Raw genomic sequence first — 19,831 nt, forward strand, 5'->3', positions numbered from 1 at the left:
AGACATGTGAATAGAATTAAACATTCGCTCAATCCACCACCGGCGTACCGTGGCTGCAGTGTGTACCATCTGCAAGATGCACTGCAGCAACTCGCCAAGGCTTCTTCGGCAGCAACTCCCAAACCCACGACCTCTGCTACCTAGAAGGACAAGGGCAACAGGCGCATGAGAACGCCACCACATCCAATTTCCCCTGCAATCACACAGCATCCTGACTTCGAAGTATATCACTAATACATCATCGCCACTGAGTCAAAATCCAGGATCTCCTTACCTAACAGCACTGTGGGAGTACCTTCACCACACGGGTTGCAGCGGTTCAAGAAAGTGTCTCACCACCACCTTCTCAAGCACAATTAGGGATGGGCAATAAATGCTGGCCTTGCCAGCCAAGCCCACAGCCCATAAAAACGAATTCAATCAAGCCCTGGTCCTAAAAAAGCCAGGGCCATATCTTTCAGCACACAACCCTTTCTAGTGTACATGCGAATAGCTCTGTACCTATAATACCATGGGCCTTATCCATCAGGTCACAACCCTTTCTAATGTACATGTGAATAGCCCTGATCCTGTAACACCCAGGGCCTTATCCTTCAGCACACAACCCTTTCTAATGTACGTGTGAATAGCCTTGGCCCTATAATACTAAGGGCCTTATCCTTCAGCAAACAATCCTTTCTACTATACATGTGAATAGCCTTGGACCTATGACACCCAGGGCCATATCCTTCAGTACACAACCCTTTCTAGATTGCATGTGAATAGCCCTAGCCGTACAATACCCAGGGTCTTATCCTTCAGTACACAACCCTTTCTAGGAAACGTGAATCACCCTAGACCTATAATACCCAGGGCCTTATCCTTCAGTACACAACCCTTTCTAGTGTACATGTGAATACCCCTGGCCCTGTAATACGCTGGGCCTTATCCTTCAGTACACAACCCTGCCTGGTGTACACGTGACTGGTATTGGCCATATCCACGTGATTCACGCTACATTTATCGATATCTACTTACATCTACCAGATATGATTCCATTCATCCGCCCCATCTTGATCTGCCTGTAATTTATTTCTCTCACCTAAGGTCCGAAAACACAAATAAATTCATTGTATCATTTCGGAGTTTGTGGGAAGTTCCACCGATGCCTTCCTGCAGATCATTGATAAAGATGGTGAAGATCAACAGTCCCATCATTGCTCCTTGCATAACTCCATCAGTTACAGTTCCACAGACATAACCACTGCCTTGAAGAACTACCTTCTCTTTGCGACAATGTAGCCGGTTCCTCAGTAAACCCAGAATCTACCTGCTAAACCCACAGGACTCAACTTTATTCAGCAGCCTTTCATGTAGTACCTTGTCAATTGCATTTTGGAACTAAAGATCCAGGAAGGTAACCGGGCAACCTACATCAAACAACCTAGTAACATCTTCAAAGGTTCAACCAAGTTAGTGAGACCAAAACTTTGTTTGAAAACATGTTGAGATTCTTTAATAACCCACCCTCTTTCAAGGTGGCCGTTCAGTATTTCACTGACGACGCGTTTAGCTGAAGTGAAACGGAGGAGCCTGTATATTCCCGGTTCTCACATTTCCTTTATTAAATCTTGGCACCGCATGGGTGTCTCACCAGTCCAAGGAACAATTCCAGTCCCAGCGAATTGTTCAATATTTGAGCACGGAGCCCGCGGGGCATACTCCCCATTTCTTTGAGCGCCCTCTATTGCTCATGTCAGGCCCAGCTGCCTGGTCAGTTTTGATAGCCTTCCAGTACGTGCTGAATCCGGACAAACTTTGTCAATTTTTGAAATTCCGAATCATCCCAGCTGTTACTCCCACAGCGATCCACTAAGACAGACAATAAACGTGCTAAGCTGACATGTGCTGAATTTAAATGCACTGAACTGGAGCTGTACACACTGCATGTAACTGTGCTGAACTGGACCTGTCCACAAGGAATGTAACTCTGCTGAACTGGACAAGTCCACACTGGATGTAACTGTACTGAACTGGAACTCTCCACACTGAATGTAACTGTGCTGAACTGGACCTGTTCACACTAAATGTAACTTTGCTGAACGGAACGTGTTCACACTGAATGTAACTGTGCTGAGCTGAACCTGTCCAAACTGAATGTAACTGTGCTGAACTGGTCCTTTCCTAAATGAATGTAACCCGGCTGAACTGGACCTGTCCACAATGAATGTATCTGTGCTGCGCTGGACTTATCCACACTTAATGTAACTGTGCTGAACAGCACCTGTCGACACTGAATGTAACTGTGCTGAACTGGACCTGTCCACAATGAATGTAACCCGGCTGAAATGGACCTGTCCACAATGAAAGTAACTGTGCTAAGCTGGACCTCTCCACACTGAATGTAATTGCGCTGAACAGCACCGGTCGACACTGAATGTAACTGTGCTGAACTGGACCTGTCCACACTGAATATAACTCTGCTGAAAAGGACCTGTTCACTCTGAAAGTAACCCTGCTGAACTGGGCCTGTCCACACTGAAAGTAAACGTGTTGAACTGGACTTGTCAACATTGAATGCAACTGTGCTGAAATCGACCTCCCCACACTGAATGTAACTCTGCTGAACTGAACCAATCCACATTGAATGTTGCCGTGCTGAACTGGACCTGTCAATGCTAAATGTAACCGTGCTGAACTGGAGTAGTCCACGCTGAAATTAACTGTCCTGAATTGAACCAGTTCACACTAGATTTAGCCATGCTGAACTGGACCTGTCAGCACTAAATGTAACTGTGCTGGACTGGAACTCTCCACACTGAATACAGAGACAAGTTGTTTAATGTGGGTGTACAATCTCAGAGGAATTTGGGCAAACCTGCACGTGAACCGTGCTTACCTGGATTGGATCTGGACTCTGAACAGCAGCGAGATCTTGGCTGCGACTTTCGGCTGCAGGGCCAGAGTTTCTCTGGTCAAGTATAGATTGTGCTGAGACCTCTTAATTCAGCATTAAGGGGGTTAAACCCATGAAGTCCTCCTGTACAGGTCTCATTCTCACCATGGCAACCGCTGATTCAGCGTTTTATTATATTTTTGAAGATCTCTAACCGGGATCATCCTGTAATCTCTGAATATTTTACAGAAGAACCATCTCAGATTTATTTTAAGAAATTCCATTCCATCCAAACATAAACACCTTCCTGGCAGCAGCTGCACTAATCTGTTTGTTTCAATTAGTGCAATTAATATAAAAGATCAAGCCATCTGATTATCTCCCTGGAGCCTGACATCAGGTATAATTGTGAGAATCTGTGAGTGGAGTGCAGTGCGTGCTCAGAGCTTCTGAGGGAAATGCATGGGATACCAAAAGGTCTGGTGTTTGCCCTTTACTATCCCGTTATTGCAGCTATCGGCGTTCCAGGTAAAGTATTGGAGTTAGTTACTAGTTATGGGTATCATTGATTAACTGTATCTCTGCTCCAATTTAACGGGAACACTTCTCACTTTTAAATGTAAATTTCTGCCGATTCATTGTATATTTTATCCCCTTTAACGGAATCATTTCTCCCCTTTCACGTTATAATTCCTCCCCCTTTACCACGATCATTTCTTCCCTTTCTCGACGTAATTTTTCCCCTTTAACGGAATCACTACCTAACTTGACTGCCTGGTTCAGCAGTATTTGTTTTTATGTTTATTCCAGAGAGCTGCCTCTTCAGCGGTACCAGTCTATTTGCTCAGAGTGATGTTTTATTGAAATTCAACAGCATATGTCGCTGCACTCTGAGTGGAACCACACTATTATAAATGTGAACGTATATTTGCTATTGTGTTATTGGTATTTCACTGTGAGTAGTATTATCACACAACTATAACTGTGTACATATAATTCCTATTGTATAATTGGTATTTCATTGTGAGAGGTATTATCACACTATTATAACTGTGTTCATGTATTTCCTATTGTGTTATAGTTATTTCACTGTGAGTGGCATCACGGTAATAATTGTGTACATATATTTCCTATTGTGTTATTTGTATTTCACTGAGTGGTATTATCACACTGTTATATCTGTGTACATGTATTCCCTATTGTGTTTTGGGTATTTCAAAGTGCGTTGTTCTATGGTGTTATTGAAAATGTCACTGTGGTGACTTACCACACTGTCATCACGGTGTCCATGTAGCTCTATTGTGTTACTGACACTGACACTGTGGGTGAATTGTCACACTGTTACATCTGTGTACATGGTGTTGTATTGTGTTATTGATGCTCTCACTGTGGGTGAATTATCTGACTGTTATCGCTGTGTACATGTAGTTATATTGTTACTGACACTGTCACTGTGGGTGATTTATCACACAGTTATCACTGTGTAGATGTAGCTCTATTGTGTTATTGTCAATCAAACTGGGGGTGAATTATCACACTGTTATCACTGTGTATATGTACTACTATTATGTCTGTATTTTCATCAAACTCACACAGCACACTGTTTCTGCTCTCAGTCTGTGACTGTCACTGGTTCAGCTCGGCTTCCTCTTCCATATTCTGCTGCTTTCTTGAATAGGCAGCAATCCCCAGGAGCTTGTGAGCCCGTTCATCACTCGTAAATTCGGTGTGGTTCTTAGCATATAAAATCAAACACTTCTGCAGAGCACAGAGCCGTCTGCACAGAGCTGGTTTAAATGGAGCGGACTTGAACAGAGTGTTTTATTTGGGAATATTGGAAGCGTGGTTATTTGGAGAATAGGACGAAGGAGGTGTTGTTTTTTGCCTAAACTACTTGTATTGCTTTGTGTTACAGGTAGATAATTAATTTCATTACCCTTAACTCAATCTAGGTCAAGTAAGTTGTCAAGAAACTACACAGTTGCCTAAATACAAATTTAATTACATTTAATTAAGTGAAACAAGATCATATAAGGATGGAAGCGCAGGTGGTGTGCCACAACTGTAGCATGTGGGAGTTTGTGGAGAGCATTGTGATCCAGGAAAACCATGTTTTCAGTAAGTTCCTGCATCTTCATGAACTTCAGCTCAGAGTTATTGAGCTGGAGTCTGAGGTGCAGAAATCGTGGGGCATCAGGGATGGGGAGAGTTACCTGGACACTATGATTCAGGAGGCAGTCGCCAACTGTTAGGTTAGGCCGTGGTACAGATCTGGTTAGTGGTCAGAGAGAGGAGGGTGTAAATGCAACTCAGGCAGGTAAGGGGACGCCAGATGCAGTGATGGAGGAGCCTCAGGCTTTGCCCTTGTCCAAAAGGTATGAGCGTCTTGCTGCCTTTGTGGATGAGGGAAAAGCCTGAAGGATGGATCAGCAAGCTAAACATGGCAGCATGATGCAGCAGGCTATTCAAGTGGGGAGTGAAAGTGAATATATTTGTGGTAGGTGACAGGTAAGTCAGGGGGATAGATATTGTTCTCTGCAGCCATGACCGAGAGATCTGAAGGTTCTCTTTCCTGCACGGTGCCAGGGCTACAGACATCTCCTCATGGCTACAGAAGAGTTTGGAGTAGGAATGGGGGATCCACAGAGGAACCAATGACTTAGCAACGCCACAGCGGCAGCGGCGACGGACCTGAGTGGAGTAAGGCAGCAGCTGCGATGTAAAGAGTGGGAAAGGCGCAGGTAGGCCCACAGCGGTAGTGGCGGGGACCTGAGTGGAGCGAGGCAGCGGCGGTGATTCAAAGCGTGGGAGAGGTGCAGTTAGGCACACAGCGGTAATGGCGGGGCATCTGAGTGGAGCGTGGCAGCAGCGGCTAGTTAAAGTGCGGGAGAGGCGCAGGCAGGCTCCACAGCGACGGCGGCAGCGGACCTGAGTGGATCGAGGCAGCGGCGGCGATTTAAAGAGTGGGAGAGGTGCAGGTAGGCCTACCAATCTCCGAGCTCAGAGAAAGGGAGAGGGAGAAGTAAAAAGTAATCGAAGGGTGACGTCACCAGAAAGCAAGTAACTGATTGGTTGGTGAGTATTTCTCTCGTTCTGCTTTTTTCCAAACTTAAATGTTGTAGTTTATAGGGTGTCTGTGGTGTAGCGGGGACTGCTGGTAAACCAGGGCCCTTAAGTATATCAGTCAATTGTAGTGTAATTGGTGGGATTGTTTTGAGTTAATTTAAATTGAATTAATTAAAGGGTAAGTCATGGCAGGAGAGCTCGGCCCTGTGGTATGCTCCTCCTGCGCTATGTGGGAAATCAGGGACACTTCCTGTGTCCCTGACAACCATGTGTGCGGGAAGTTTATCCAGCTGCAGCTACTGACAGACTGCTTTGCGTCACTGGAGCTACAAACAGATACATACTGGAGCATTCACGATGCTGAGGAGGTCGTGGATAATACATTTAGGGATTTGATCACACCGCAGGTAAAGGCTGCTCAGGCAGGAAGAGAATGGTTAACCACCAGGCAGAGTAGCAGGCACAGGTAGGTAGTGCAGGGACCCCCAGTGGCTATCCCCATCTCAAACAGATATACCACTTTGGATATTGGTGAGGGAGATGGCTTATCAGACGAATGCAGCAGCAGCCAAATTCCTGGCACCGTGGCTGATCCTGCTGCACAGGACGGGAGGAAAAAGAATGGGAGAGCTATAGTAATAGGATATTCTATTTTAAGGGGAATAGCTAGGGGTTTCTGCAGCCGCAAACGAGACTCCAGGATGGTATGTTGCCTCCCTGGTGCAAGGGTCAAGGATGTCTCGGAATGGCTGCGAATCATTTTGGAAAGGGAGGGTGAGCAGCCAGTTGTCGTGGTGCATATAGGTACCAACGATATAGGTAAAAAACGGGATGAGGTCCTAAAAGCTGAATATAGGGAGTTAGGAGGTAAATTAAAAAATAGGACCTCAAAGTTAGTAATCTCAGGATTGCTACCAGTGCCACGTGCTAGTCAGAGTAGTAATAGAAGGATATTTCAGCTGAATCTGTGGCTAGAGGAATGGTCCAAAGGGGAGGGATTCAAATTCCTGGGACATTGGAACCAGTTCTGGGGGAAGTGGCACCAGTACAGACCTGGGCAGGACCGGGATGGATGTTCTAGGTGGAGTGTTTGCTCGTGCTATGGGGGATGGTTTAAACTAAAATGGCAGGGGGTTAGGAATTGAGCAGGAAGACAGAGGAAAGGGAAACAAGGAAAGAAGTAAAAGAAAGTAAGGAGACAATCAAAGGTGGCAATCAGAGAAATCATGGGCTAGATTTTCAGTATAGACAGTTTTGGGGCGCTAACCTTAGCGCCCGCCCGAAGTTAGCGCCCGCCCCAAAGTAGCGCCCCGTTGCCGGAAATTCAGTGGCTTCGCCCTAAGAGAGTGGTGGAGCGCTAAAAGAGGCGTTGCACTCCTACCTTTAGGCGCTAAGCCGGCGGTCCAGAGGGATAGCGCCCAGGCGGGGCGCAGCACGGGTGCGGTCATTTTTGCACTGACAGCAGACCCCGTGGTGCCGACCAGCTCTTAAAGGGGGAAGGGACGAATTGGTCTGCTGCCACGCCCTGCACACTGCAGCCTTGCAAAGAGTCCTCAACACTACTGCTCAGCCCCAGGGAGTCATGGCAACGCCAGAGAAGGCCCGTCAGCGTGCCCTGCGCTTCTCAGAGGGTGATCTGGACATAATGGTCACAGCTCTGGAGGTGAGGCGCAAGATCTTGTTTCCAGAGAGTGGGAGGAATCCAACCCACCATGACTACACCAAAGCCTGGAAGCAGATCGCCCAGAGGGTGACGTTCACCGGCGAGGCCCCCAGGACCCACGTACAATGCCGTAAGAAATACAACGATCTGACCAGGATTGTGAGGGTGAGTAGCCTTTCCAGTCTCCTCCTCATTCTTGCATGTGCACCTGACATGATGGGCAAAGGGACCTGAAAGTCCTATTGGCCAGCCCTCAGCCAGCAGCATTGGGACAGTCATGAGCATCAAATGGCCATTCGGCACTCTACACTTTGGCCAAGCTATTCCACCATGGGAGGCAGTGCACAGTGCATCAGGGCTTCACTCTGTCCAAGCTATTCCACCATGGGAGGCAGTGCACAGTGCATCAGGGCTTCACTCTGTCCAAGCTATTCCACCATGGGAGGCAGTGCACAGTGCATCAGGGCTTCACTCTGTCCAAGCTATTACACCATGGGAGGCAGTGCACACTACATCAGGGCTTCACTCTGTCCAAGCTATTCCACCATGGGAGGCAGTGCACACTACATCAGGGCTTCACTGCGCACTTACAGCCCGTCCTTTCTCTTGCAGGCTAAAGTAGCGTTTAATCGCCAGGCCCGTGCCAGGGGTGGCCGCGCCAAGCTGCAGAAGCTCACTCGGCTGGAGGAGCGCGTGTGTGTGCTCATGGGAGCCCGTGTGATTGTCCCCACAGCGTGCGGTGTATCCGACCCTCCACTGCCCGGCAATGGTAAGGACCTCGCCTTTTGGCCCTCTCGCGTCGCACTGGCCCATCCGAGCTACCTCCTTTGCCACTGTCCCACCAATGCGCTGAATCCCACCAGTCCTAACACCCTCGCTGACGCCGTCTCCTCACTCTGAAGCTACTCTTGTGCATTCCTGCTTTCAGCTGGTGACGGCCAGGACCCTGAGGCTGCCAGTGACAGCACCTCCGACCAGGAGGAGGAGGAGGAGCAAGCCGGACCTTCGGGGGAACAGTCACGTCCCGCAGGAGAGGAGGAAATGCTTGAAACCTCCTCACTGGACGAGTGCCTGGAGGAACTGTCGCAGGGCAATGCTGCTTCTGGGACCAGTGGCGTCCAGCCACCCAGCAGCCGTGCGCGTGGCCCGCGGCCTTTCCCCAAAGGGGGGAAGGATCAGAGGGGAGTGCTGCTGCTCGGCACACTTGCCGTCACCAACGCGGCAAGGGTCCCCTAGTTCGGCCCCCTCCTCCCCAGCGGGAGAGTCGCGACTCCAGTCCGGACACCTTCACTTCGGAGGAGGTGCGGAAGCTGGATAAGATGGCCGACGACTCGGACCGGCGCCACACGGAGCTCATGAGCGTGGTGGGGCGCATGCCTGAGGCCATCGAGTCGCTGGCGACCAGTGTGCGTGAGTTCGGGGCAGCAACTGCCGCGACTGGCCGCATGCTGACTGATGCCGTCAAGACCCTGGCGGATGTGATGCGCGCGCACACCAGGGCCACAGGGCCACTCACTGCTGCCACACGCGCTGTCTCAGGCAGGCATCGCCAGGGCAGGCGCCGCGCTGGACCATCCCAGCAAGCCGCCCGTCGGCTGATTGCTGCGGATCCTGCAGTGCGGGCCCGGCCGAGTGCCACCGCGCCACAGCACCAGCCAGCGCATCCCAGACGCCAGCTGGCCCACATTGCGCCATCCGTCGCCGCCATTCCCCCACTGGGGCGTCAAGGGCAAGCGGCTGCAGCTGATGGTGGCCAGGCTCAGGTGCGCCACTCAGCAGATGGCCCCTCGAGGCCCAAACGCCGTGTAGGCCGCCCCCCAGTGGCATCTGGCGGAAGGGCATCTGAGCCTCAGGCGCCTTCCCCCAGCCTCGCAGCAGCCACTGGGCAGAGCTTGCGAAGGAGCAGCAGGCAGGGCAGGGGAGGCAAAATGCTGGCCAAGGTCTCGCCCTCGCGGGCCACTCAGTAGAGGGTGTGGCCAGCATTCCTTTAATATGGCGGTGGCCATCTTTATTTTGCCCATGGTTGTGCTTTTGGAGGGCTTTTTTTTTGCGTTAGGCCGACGTTGATGCCCGGTTTCAATAAAGGTGGAGTGGCTCCTCCCCAGTTTGTGCGAGTGAGTCGTTTGTTGGGCTTTTTGTGGGGCCCGTTTATTGTTTTTGGGGATTCATGTGGGAAGGGCTTTTCATTTTTGTGCAATAAAAAATTATCTTTATTCATGCATTCTCCATGGTTGTTCTTCTTAGTGTTTGTTGGCTTCGCCGGCTGAGGGCTTGCGGAGCGGCTGCATTCATCTTCCCTCATGGCCCCTGGCCATTCCCTGACAGGGGGCTTAGAAGTACCGTCTGATAAGGTGGCGTCGTGCGGCCCTTGGCCCTGGTCGCTCCCTCCTGGGAACGTACTCCTGCTCCTCCTCCTCCTCCTCCTCCTCCTCCTCATGCTCCTCCTGCTCCTCCTCCTGAGGTGCTGGTCCAACGTCAGGTGGCAGTGCCTGAGTCCTGCGGATAGCCAGGTTGTGTAGCATGCAGCAAACCACCACAAATTGGGAGACCCGGTCCGGCGAATACTGGAGAGCTCCTCCGGAGCGATCAAGGCAGCGGAACCGCTGCTTGAGGACCCCAATAGTTAGCTCGATGATGTTGCGGGTGGTTTGATGGCTCTCGTTGTAGGCCTCTTCAGCAGCGGTTCTGGGCGCGTGGAGCGGGGTCATGGGCCAGGTGCACAAAGGATAGCCTTTGTCCCAGAGTAGCCATCCTCTTGGGGGAGGCTGTGCCTGGAACATGTCATGCACAGTACTCTGCCGCAGGATAAAGGCATCGTGGCTGCTGCCTGGGAAGCTGGCATTGACTGCCATGATGCGCTGCTTGTGGTCACAGACCAGCTGCGCATTCAGAGAATGGTAGCCCTTCCTGTTGCGATACTGCTCGCCATGCTCCAGAGGGGCCCGCAAAGCCACATGCGTACAGTCAATGGCGCCCTGGACCAAGGGTAATTCCCCGAGTCTGGAAAATCCCAATGCGCGCTGATGCTGGCTCTCCAGGGCCATGGGGAAGGAGATGAATTGGCTTCTCCTTCTGAACAGTGCTTCGGTCACCTGGCGGATGCAGCGATGCGCGCCGTACTGGGAGATGTTTGCTATGTCCCCAGCAGCGTATTGGAAGGAGCCGGTGGCATAGAAGTTCAATGCCACTGTCACCTTCACTTCCACCGACAGAGACGTCCTGCACCTGAGCTTTGGCTGCAGATCTCGGCGAAGCAGGTGGCAGATCTCTGCAATCACCCCCTTTCGGAATCGGAGCCTTTTAACACATCGCGCGGCACTCATGTTTAGGTAGGAGCGCTGCTGGCGGTATAGCCTGACTGGGTAAGGCCTACGTGGCCGACGCCTGTAGCCCCCTCTGCCTCTAGCCAGGGCTGCCCCTCTCACAATGCGTCTGCGAGCCCTATGGACATGGAGCTGCAGCTCCGCGTTGGCACCCCATGCAACCCCCATCAAATCCTGGCAAACACTCTAATTTCCAAATGGCCACTTGCAGCGCTGTTGCCTGAGTCCAAAAATACCTGGCTCTTGCTGCTTGAAACCAGTTAGCTATCCTCCTTGTTGTGTCTCCAGAAATGCGTTGCACAAGACTGTTTTCTGAAAAAAGGATGGCCTTTATACTGGAGAGGACGTTCCCTTTAATTAGCGCCCCCCGGGGCCCGCGCTGGTTGTGTTGCGTTCCTTTTTCCAAACGCTCCGGCCGCCCGCCGCACAATGGGGCGGTCCGACTGAAGTTTGCAATCGGGGCGGCCAAAGGGCGTTGCACGAGGATGTGACGTCATTTTCTGCGCGCGCATCCGGGCGGGCACTAAACTTTGCGCCGGCGCTAACGGGCAACTTAATTTGGGGCGGGGCGCAAACTGCGCTGCGCCCGGGCGCTACACGCATAGCGCCCGGAAATCACTTCTCTTAAGGCGCTAACTGCTGGCGCAAGCAACTGAAAATCTAGCCCTTTGTGTCTTAATGCGAGGAGCATTTGTAATAAGGTGGACGAATTGGCTGTGCAAATAGAGGTAAACGAATATGATTTGGTTGGGATTACAGAAACGTGGCTCAAGGGTGGCCAAGACTGGGAACTCAACATCCAGGTGCATTCGATATTCAGGAAAGATAGGCAAAAAGGAAAGGGAGGTGGGGTAGCATTACTGGTTAAAGAAGGGATTAATACAATTGTAATGAAGGGTATTAGCTCTGATGATGTGGAATCTGTATGGGTAGAATTGAGAAATACTAAGGTGAAAAAAACATTAGTGGGAGTGGTATATAGACCTCCCAACAGTAAGGCAGAGGTTGGGGATGACATTAAAAGGGAAATTAAAGAAGCGTGCAATAAGGGCACAGCAGTCATCATGGGTGACTTTAATCTACATATAGATTGGGCCAACCAAATTAGTAACAATACTGTGGAGGAGGAATTCCTGGAGTGTTTATGGGATGGTTTCCTGGACCAATATGTCGAGGAACCAACCAGAGATCAGGCCATCTTAGACTGGTTATTAAGCAACGACAAAGGATTAATTAGCAATCTTGTTGTACGAGGCCCCTTGGGTCTGAGCGAACATAATATCATCGAATTCTTCATTAAGATGGAGAATGAAGTAGTTGACTCAGAGACTAGGGTACTCAATTTAAATAAAGGAAACTACGATGGTCTGAGGAGCGAGTTGGATAGGATTGATTGGGGAATGGCACTCAAAGGGTTGACGGTGGATAGGCTATGGCAAACATTCAAAGGCCAAATGGATGAGGTACAGAATTTGTTCATTCCAGTATGGCAAAAAAATAAAACAAAAAAGGTGACTCAACCGTGGCTAACAAGGGAAATTAGGCATAACATAAGTTCCAAGGAGACAACATATAAATTGGCCAGAAAAAGCAGTATTCCTGAGGATTGGGAGCAGTTTAGGATTCAACAAAGGAGGACAAAGGGATTAATTAAGAAAGGGAAAATAGAATATGAGAGTAAGCTTGCTGGGAACATAAAAACTGACTGTAAAAGCTTTTATAGATATGTGAAGAGAAAAGGTTTGGTGAAGTCAAGCGTAGCTCCCTTACAGTTAGAATCAGGGGAATTTATAATGGGAAACAAAGAAATGGCAGACCATCTAAATTCATATTTTGATTCTGTCTTCACAAAGGAGGACACAAATAACCCCCCAGAGATGCCGGGGAACATAGGGCCTGATGAAAGGGTGGAACTGAAAGAAATCAGTATTTGTAGGGAAATGGTGTTAGGAAAATTGATGGAACTAAAGGCCGATAAATCCCCAGGGCCTGATAATCTACATCCCAGGTTACTTAAGCAAGTGGCCCTGGAAATAATAGATGCATTGCTGGTCATCTTCCAGAACTCGATAGACTCTGGAGCAGTACCCATGGGTTGGAGAGTAGCTAATGTTACCCCACTATTCAAAAAAGGTGGTCGAGAAAAAGCGGGGAATTATAGACCGGTAAGCCTGACATCAGTAGTGGGGAAAATGCTACAATCTATTATAAAAGATGTAATAGCAGAGCACTTGGTAAGCAGTGACAGGATCGGACAAAGTCAACATGGATTTACAAAAGGTAAATCATGCTTGACTAATCTACTGGAATTTTTTGAGGATGTAACTGGTAAAATAGATAAGGGAGAACCAGTGGATGTGGTGTATTTGGACTTTCAGAAGGCTTTCGATAAGGTCCCACATAAGAGATTAGCGTGCAAAATTAAGGCACATAGGATTGGGGGCAAGGTATTGACTTGGATAGAGAACTGTTTGGCGGACAGAAAGCAAAGAGTTGGAATAAACGGGTCGTTTTCCGAGTGGCAGGCAGTGACTAGTGGGGTACCGCAAGGATCGGTCCTAGGACCCCAGCCGTTCACAACATATATTAATGATCTGGACGAGGGAATTGGATGTAATATCTCCAAATTTGCAGACGACACAAAGCTGAGTGGGAGGGTAAGCTGTGAGGAGGATGTCGTGAAACTCCAGTACGATTTGGAAAGATTGGGTGATTGGGCAGAAACATGGCAATTGCACTATAATGTCGATAAATGTGAGGTTATCCACTTTGGTGGCAAAAACAGGAAGGCAGATATTTATTTGAATGGCAATAGATTGGGAGAAGGGGAAGTGCAAAGAGACCTGGGTGTTCTTGTGCACCAGTCACTGAAGGTAAGCATGCAGGTGCAGCAGGCGGTTAAGAAGGCAAATGGTATGTTGGCCTTCATAGCAAGAGGGTTCGAGTACAGGAACAAAGATGTCTTGCTACAGTTGTACAGGGCCTTGGTGAGACCGCACCTTGAGTACTGTGTGCAGTTTTGGTCGCCTTACCTGAGGAAGGACGTTCTTGCCATGGAAGGAGTGCAGCGAAGATTCACCAGGCTGATACTTGGGATGGCAGGAATGACGTATGAGGAGAGATTGTGTCTATTGGGCTTATACTCACTGGAGTTTAGAAGATTGAGAGGGGATCTCATCGAAACTTATAAAATTCTGTCAGGCCTGGACAGACTAGATGCAGGAAGGATGTTTATGATGGCCGGGGAGTCCAGAACCAGGGGTCATAGTCTAAGGATAAGTGGAAAGCCATTTAGGACTGAAATGAGGTGGAATTTCTTCACCCAGAGAGTGGTGAACCTGTGGAATTCTCTGCCACAGAGGGCGGTGGAGGCCAGTTCATTAAATATATTCAAGAAAGAGTTGGATATATTTCTTAAGGCTAAAGGGATCAAGGGATATGGGGAGAAGGCAGGGACAGGGTACTGAATTTGGATGATCAGCCATGATCTCATTGAATGGCGGAGCAGGCTCGAAGGCCAAATGGCTTACTCCTGCTCCTATCTTCTATGTTTCTATGTTTCTATGTAAGCCTGAGAATTGGGAGGATTTTAGATTTGAGCAAAGGAGAACCAAAACATTGTAAAGGAAAGGGAAAATAGAATATGAGAGTACACTTGCGTCAGACATAAAAACAGGCTGTAAAATCATCTATAGGTATGGAAAAAGAAAAAGATTAGCGAAAGTAAATGTGGGTCCCTTACAGGCTGAGACAGTAGACATTATAATGGGAAATAAAGAAATGGCAGGGAAATTGAAGAAATACTTTGTGTCTGTCTTCACATAAGAAAACGCCAAAAACCTCCTGGAAAAAGTGGAGAACCAAGGCTATAGTGAGAATGAGGAAACAAAATATATTATTATTAGTAAAAGAATAGTACTGGAGGTATTAATGGGACTGAAAGCCGATAAATCCCGTGGATCTGATGGTCTGCATACTAGGGTTCTGAAACAGGTGGCTATAGAGATAGTGGATGCATTGGTTGTCATTTTCCAAAATTCCATATATTCTAGAACGGTTCCCGCGGATTGGAAGGGAGCAAATGTAACCATACTATTTAAGAAAGGATGAAGAGAGAAAACGGCGAACTGCAGACCAGTTAGCCTGAAATCAGTAGTAGGGAAAATCCTAGAATCTATTATTAAGGATGTCGTAACAGGGCACTCAGAAAATAATAATAGAATTGGGCAGAGTCAACACGGATTTATGAAAGGGAAATCGTGTTTGACAAATCTGTTAGTGTTTTTGAGGTTGTAACGAGCAGAATAGATGTGTGGTAAACAGTGGATGTGATGTATTTGGATTTTCAGAAAGCAATCGATAAGGTGCCACAGAAGAGGCTATGAAACAAAATTAAGGCTCGTGGATTGGTGGTAATATACCAGCATGAATTGTACATTCGTTAACGGACAGAAAACAGAGAGTAGGAATAAACGGGTAATTTTCGGGTTGGCAGGCTGTAACTAGTGGGGCAACGCATGGATCAATGCTTGGGCCTCAGCTACTCATAATCTAGACCAATGATATGGATGAGGGGATCAAATGCAATCTATCCAAGTCTGCCGATGATACAACGCTGGGTGGGAATGTAAATTGTGAGGAGGAAACAAAGAGGTTTCAAGGGGACGTAGACAGGCCAAGTGAATGGGCAAGACCATGGGAAATGCAATATCATGTGGAGAAATGTGAAGTTATCCACTTTGGTACGAAAAATTGAAAAGCAGAGTAACTTTTCAATGGCGAGAGATTGGAAATGCTCGAGTTAAGCGGGTCCAGGGTGTCCTCGTACATCAGTCACTGAAAGTTAACATGCAGGTACAGCAAGCTATTGGGAAAGCAAATGGTATGTTGGCCTTTATTACAAGAGGTTTTGAGTGTAAGAATAAAGATGTCACATTGCAAATATATAGGGCCCTGGGGAGATCACAGCTGGAGTATTGTGTACAGTTTTGTTCTTATATAAGGAAGGATATACTTGCCATAGAGGGAGTGCAATGAATGTTCACCAGCCTCGTTCCTGGGATGTGGGGATTGTCCTATGAGGAGAAATTGAGTAGACTAGGCTAATATTTTCTAGAGTTTAGAAGAATGAGAAATGATCTAATTGAAACATACAAAATTTTACAGGGCTTGACAGGGTAGATGCAGGGAGGATGATTCCCCTGGCTGATGAGTCTGGAGCCAGGGGTCACCGACTCAGAATAAGGGGTCGGCCTATGTAACTGAGATGAGGCGAAACATATTCACTGAGAGTGTGGAGAATCATTGGAATTCTGTACCCTGTGGGTTGTGGAGGCTCAGTCGTAGAATATATTCAAGACAGAGATCGATAGATTTTTGAATATTAAGGGATTCAAGGGATATGGGGACAGTGCAGGAAAGGGGTGGAGGTAGAAGATCAGCTATAATGTTATTGAATGAGGGAACAGGCTCGAAGGGCCAAATGCCCTACTCCTGCTCCTATTTCATATGTTCTTATGTTCTTATGTTCTGACAGTTCTACAGTGACCGCTGCTGAGCCCGGGATTTCCCGTCTTCTATCATTGAGTGAGGCTGCATAACTGGTGGCATGTCTCGTAACTGAGTCACAAAGTTTTAAGTTCAATTTTCTTATTCGTTCATGTGATGTGGGCGTCGCTGACAAGGCCAGCATTTATTGCACATCCCTAGTTGCCCTTGAGAAGGTGGTGGTGAGCTGGTTGTTGGAACTGCTGCAGTCTGTCTGGTGAAGGCAATGCCACAGTGCTGCTGGGAGGGAGACCCAGGATTTTGACCCAGCGACGAAAAAGGAACGGCGATATATTTCCAATTCTGAATGGTGTGTGACATGGAGGGGAACTTGGAGGTGGTATTCCCGTGCACCTGCTGCCCATTGTCCTTCTAGTGGATAGTGTTCGCGGGTTTGGGAGGTGCTGTCGAAGAAGCCTTGGAGTGTTGCTGCAGTACATCTTGTAGACGATAGACACTGCAGCCACATTACGCCAGTGGGTGGAGAGAGTGAATGTTTAATGTGGAGGATGGGGTGCTAATCAAGCGGACTGCTTGTCTTGGATGTTGTCGAGCTTCTTGACTGTTGTTAGAGCTGCACTGTTCCATGCAAATGGAGAGTGTTCCATCACACTCCTGACCTGTGCCTTGTAGATGGTGGAAAGACTTTGGGGAATCAGGAGGTGAGACACTCGCTGCAGAATACCAGCATCTGACCTGCTCTTGTTGCCATAGCATTTCTGTGGTCGATCCAATTAAGTTTCTGGTCAATGGTGACCCCCAGGATATGGAAGGTGGGATTCGATGGTATTGCCGTTGAATGTCAAGGGGCGGTGGGTAGACGCTCGCTTGGTGGCAATAGTCATTGCCTGGCACTTCTGTGGCACGAATGTTACCTGCCACTTACCAATTCAAGTCTGAATGTCGTCCAGGTCTTGTTGCGTGCGGGCATGGACTGCTTCATTATCAGAGGAGCTGCGAATTTCACTGAACACTGTGCCGTCATCAGCGAACAACCCCATTTCTTACCTTATGATGGAGGAAATGTCACAGATGAAGCTGCTGCAGATGGTTCGACCTATGTCACTGCCCCGAGGAACTCCTGCAGCGATGTGCTGGCGCTGTGATGATTAACATCCAACTACCATAACCATGTTCTTTTGTGCTAGGTGTGACTCCAGCCAGTGCAGTGTTTTACACCTGATTCCCATTGACTTTAGTTTTACTAGGGCTCCTTGGTGCCACACTCGTTCAAATGTCGCCTTGATGCCAAATGCAGTCACTCTCACCTCACCTCCGGAATTCATCTCTTTTGTCCATTTTTGGACAAAGGCTGTAAGGATGTTGGCAGCCGAGTGGTCCGGGAGGAACCCAAACTGGGCACCAGTAAGCAGGTTATTGGTGAGTAAGGGTTGCTTTATAGCCCTGTCGATGATGCCTTCCATCATTTTGCTGATGATTGAGAGTGGACTCATGGGGCAGTAACTGGTCGTATTGGATTTGTCCTGCTTTTCGTGGACAGGACATCCCTGGGCAGTTTTCCACATTGTCGGATAGATGCGAGTGTTATAGCTGTATTGCAACAGCTTGGCTAGAGGCGTGGCTAGTTCTGGAGCAAAGTCTTCAGCACGACAGCCGGGATGTTGTCGAGGCCCACAGCCTATGATGTATCCACTGCACTAAGCCGTTTCCTGATATCACGTGGAGTGATTTGGCTGAAGACTGGCTTCTGTGGTGCTGGTGACCTCAGGAGGAGGCCGATATGGTTCATCTACTCGGCGCTTCTGGCTGAAGATGGTTGCACAGACTTCAGCTTTGTCTTTTGCACTCACGTGTTGGGCTCCACCATCATTGAGGATGGGAAAATTCATGGAGCCTCCTCCTCCCGTTAATTGTTTAATGGTCCACCACCATTCACGACTGGATGTGGTAGGACTGCAGAGCTTTGAACGGAACCGTTGGTTGTGGGATCATTAGCTTTGTCTATGGCATTCTGATTCCGCTTTTTAACATGCATGTAGTGTTTCAACTTCCCCAGGTTGGCACCTCATTTTTAGGTACGCCTGGAGCTGCTCCTGGCATATGCTTTTGCACTCCTTATTGAACCAGTGTTGTCCCCCAGCTTGATGCTAATGGTAGAGTGAGGGATATGCCATGCCATGGGGTTACAGATTGTGGTGGAATAAAATTCTGCTGCTGTTGATGGCCCACAGCGCCTCGTGGGTGCCCAGTTTTGAGCTGCTAGATCGGTTCTGACTCTATCCCATTTAGCACAGTGTTGGTGCCACACAGCAGGAGTGACGGTGTTCTCAGTGTGAAGACGGGACTTCGTCTCCACAATGCCTGTGCGGTGGTCACTGCTGCCAATGCTGTCATAGACAGTTCCTCTGCGACAGATGCATTCGTGAGGACGAGGTCAAGTACGTTTTTCCCTCATGTTCGTTCTCCAACCTCCTGTCCCGGCCCCATATTTGCAGTTATATCCTTCAGGACAGGGCCAGCTTGGTCAGTAGTGGTGCTATTGAGCCAGTCTTGGTGATGGACGTTGAAGTCCCCCACCCAGTGTGCATTCTGTGCCCTTGCTACTCTCAGTGTTTCTTCCAAATTGTCATAAACATGGAGGAGTGCTCAGTCAGCAGCTGAGGGGGGCAGTAGGTGGTAATCAGCAGGAGGTTTCCTTGTCCATGCCTGACCTGAAGCCATGTGACTCCATGGGGTACGAAGTCAATGTTGTTAACTCCCAGGGCCGCTCCTTACTGACCGCATACCACTGTGCCACCACTCCTGGTGGGTCTGTCCTGCCGGTGGGACAGGACATACCCAGGGATGGTGATGGAGGAGTTTGATACATTGCCTAAAATGTATGATTCTGTGAGTATGACGATGTCAGGTGTGTTGCTTGACAGTTGTCTCAATTTTGGCAGAAGTCCCCCAGTTGTTGATGAGAAACATTTTGCAGGGTCGACAGGGCTGGGCTGGGTTTCCGTAGCGGACGCTGAGGTCGATGTTGTTTGTTGCGTCCGGTTTTATTTTTATTATTTTTCGCACTCGCTAAGCCGTTTCAGAGTTCAGTTAGGAGTCAACCTCATTGCTATGGGTCTGGAGTCACATATATGCCAGCCCAGGTAATAATGAGAGTTTTCCTTCCCTGAAGGACATTAGTGAGCCAGATGGGTTTTACAACAATCTGGTACTTGGTTAGCTTTACTGATATTAGCTTTCTATTCCAAATGTATTAATTTATTGAATTTAAATTCCCCAGCAGCTATGGTGGTTTTGAATCATGGTCTCTGGATTATTAGTCCAGTAACATTACCACTACGCTACCTTTCCTGATCATTTATCCAGGCAGCGCTGTGCAGTACTGAGCAAGTGCTG

Source organism: Somniosus microcephalus, chromosome 4 (genome assembly GCF_052327205.1).
Source record: "Somniosus microcephalus isolate GS21.2 chromosome 4, FLI_Smic_1.0, whole genome shotgun sequence".
NCBI lineage: Eukaryota > Metazoa > Chordata > Chondrichthyes > Squaliformes > Somniosidae > Somniosus > Somniosus microcephalus.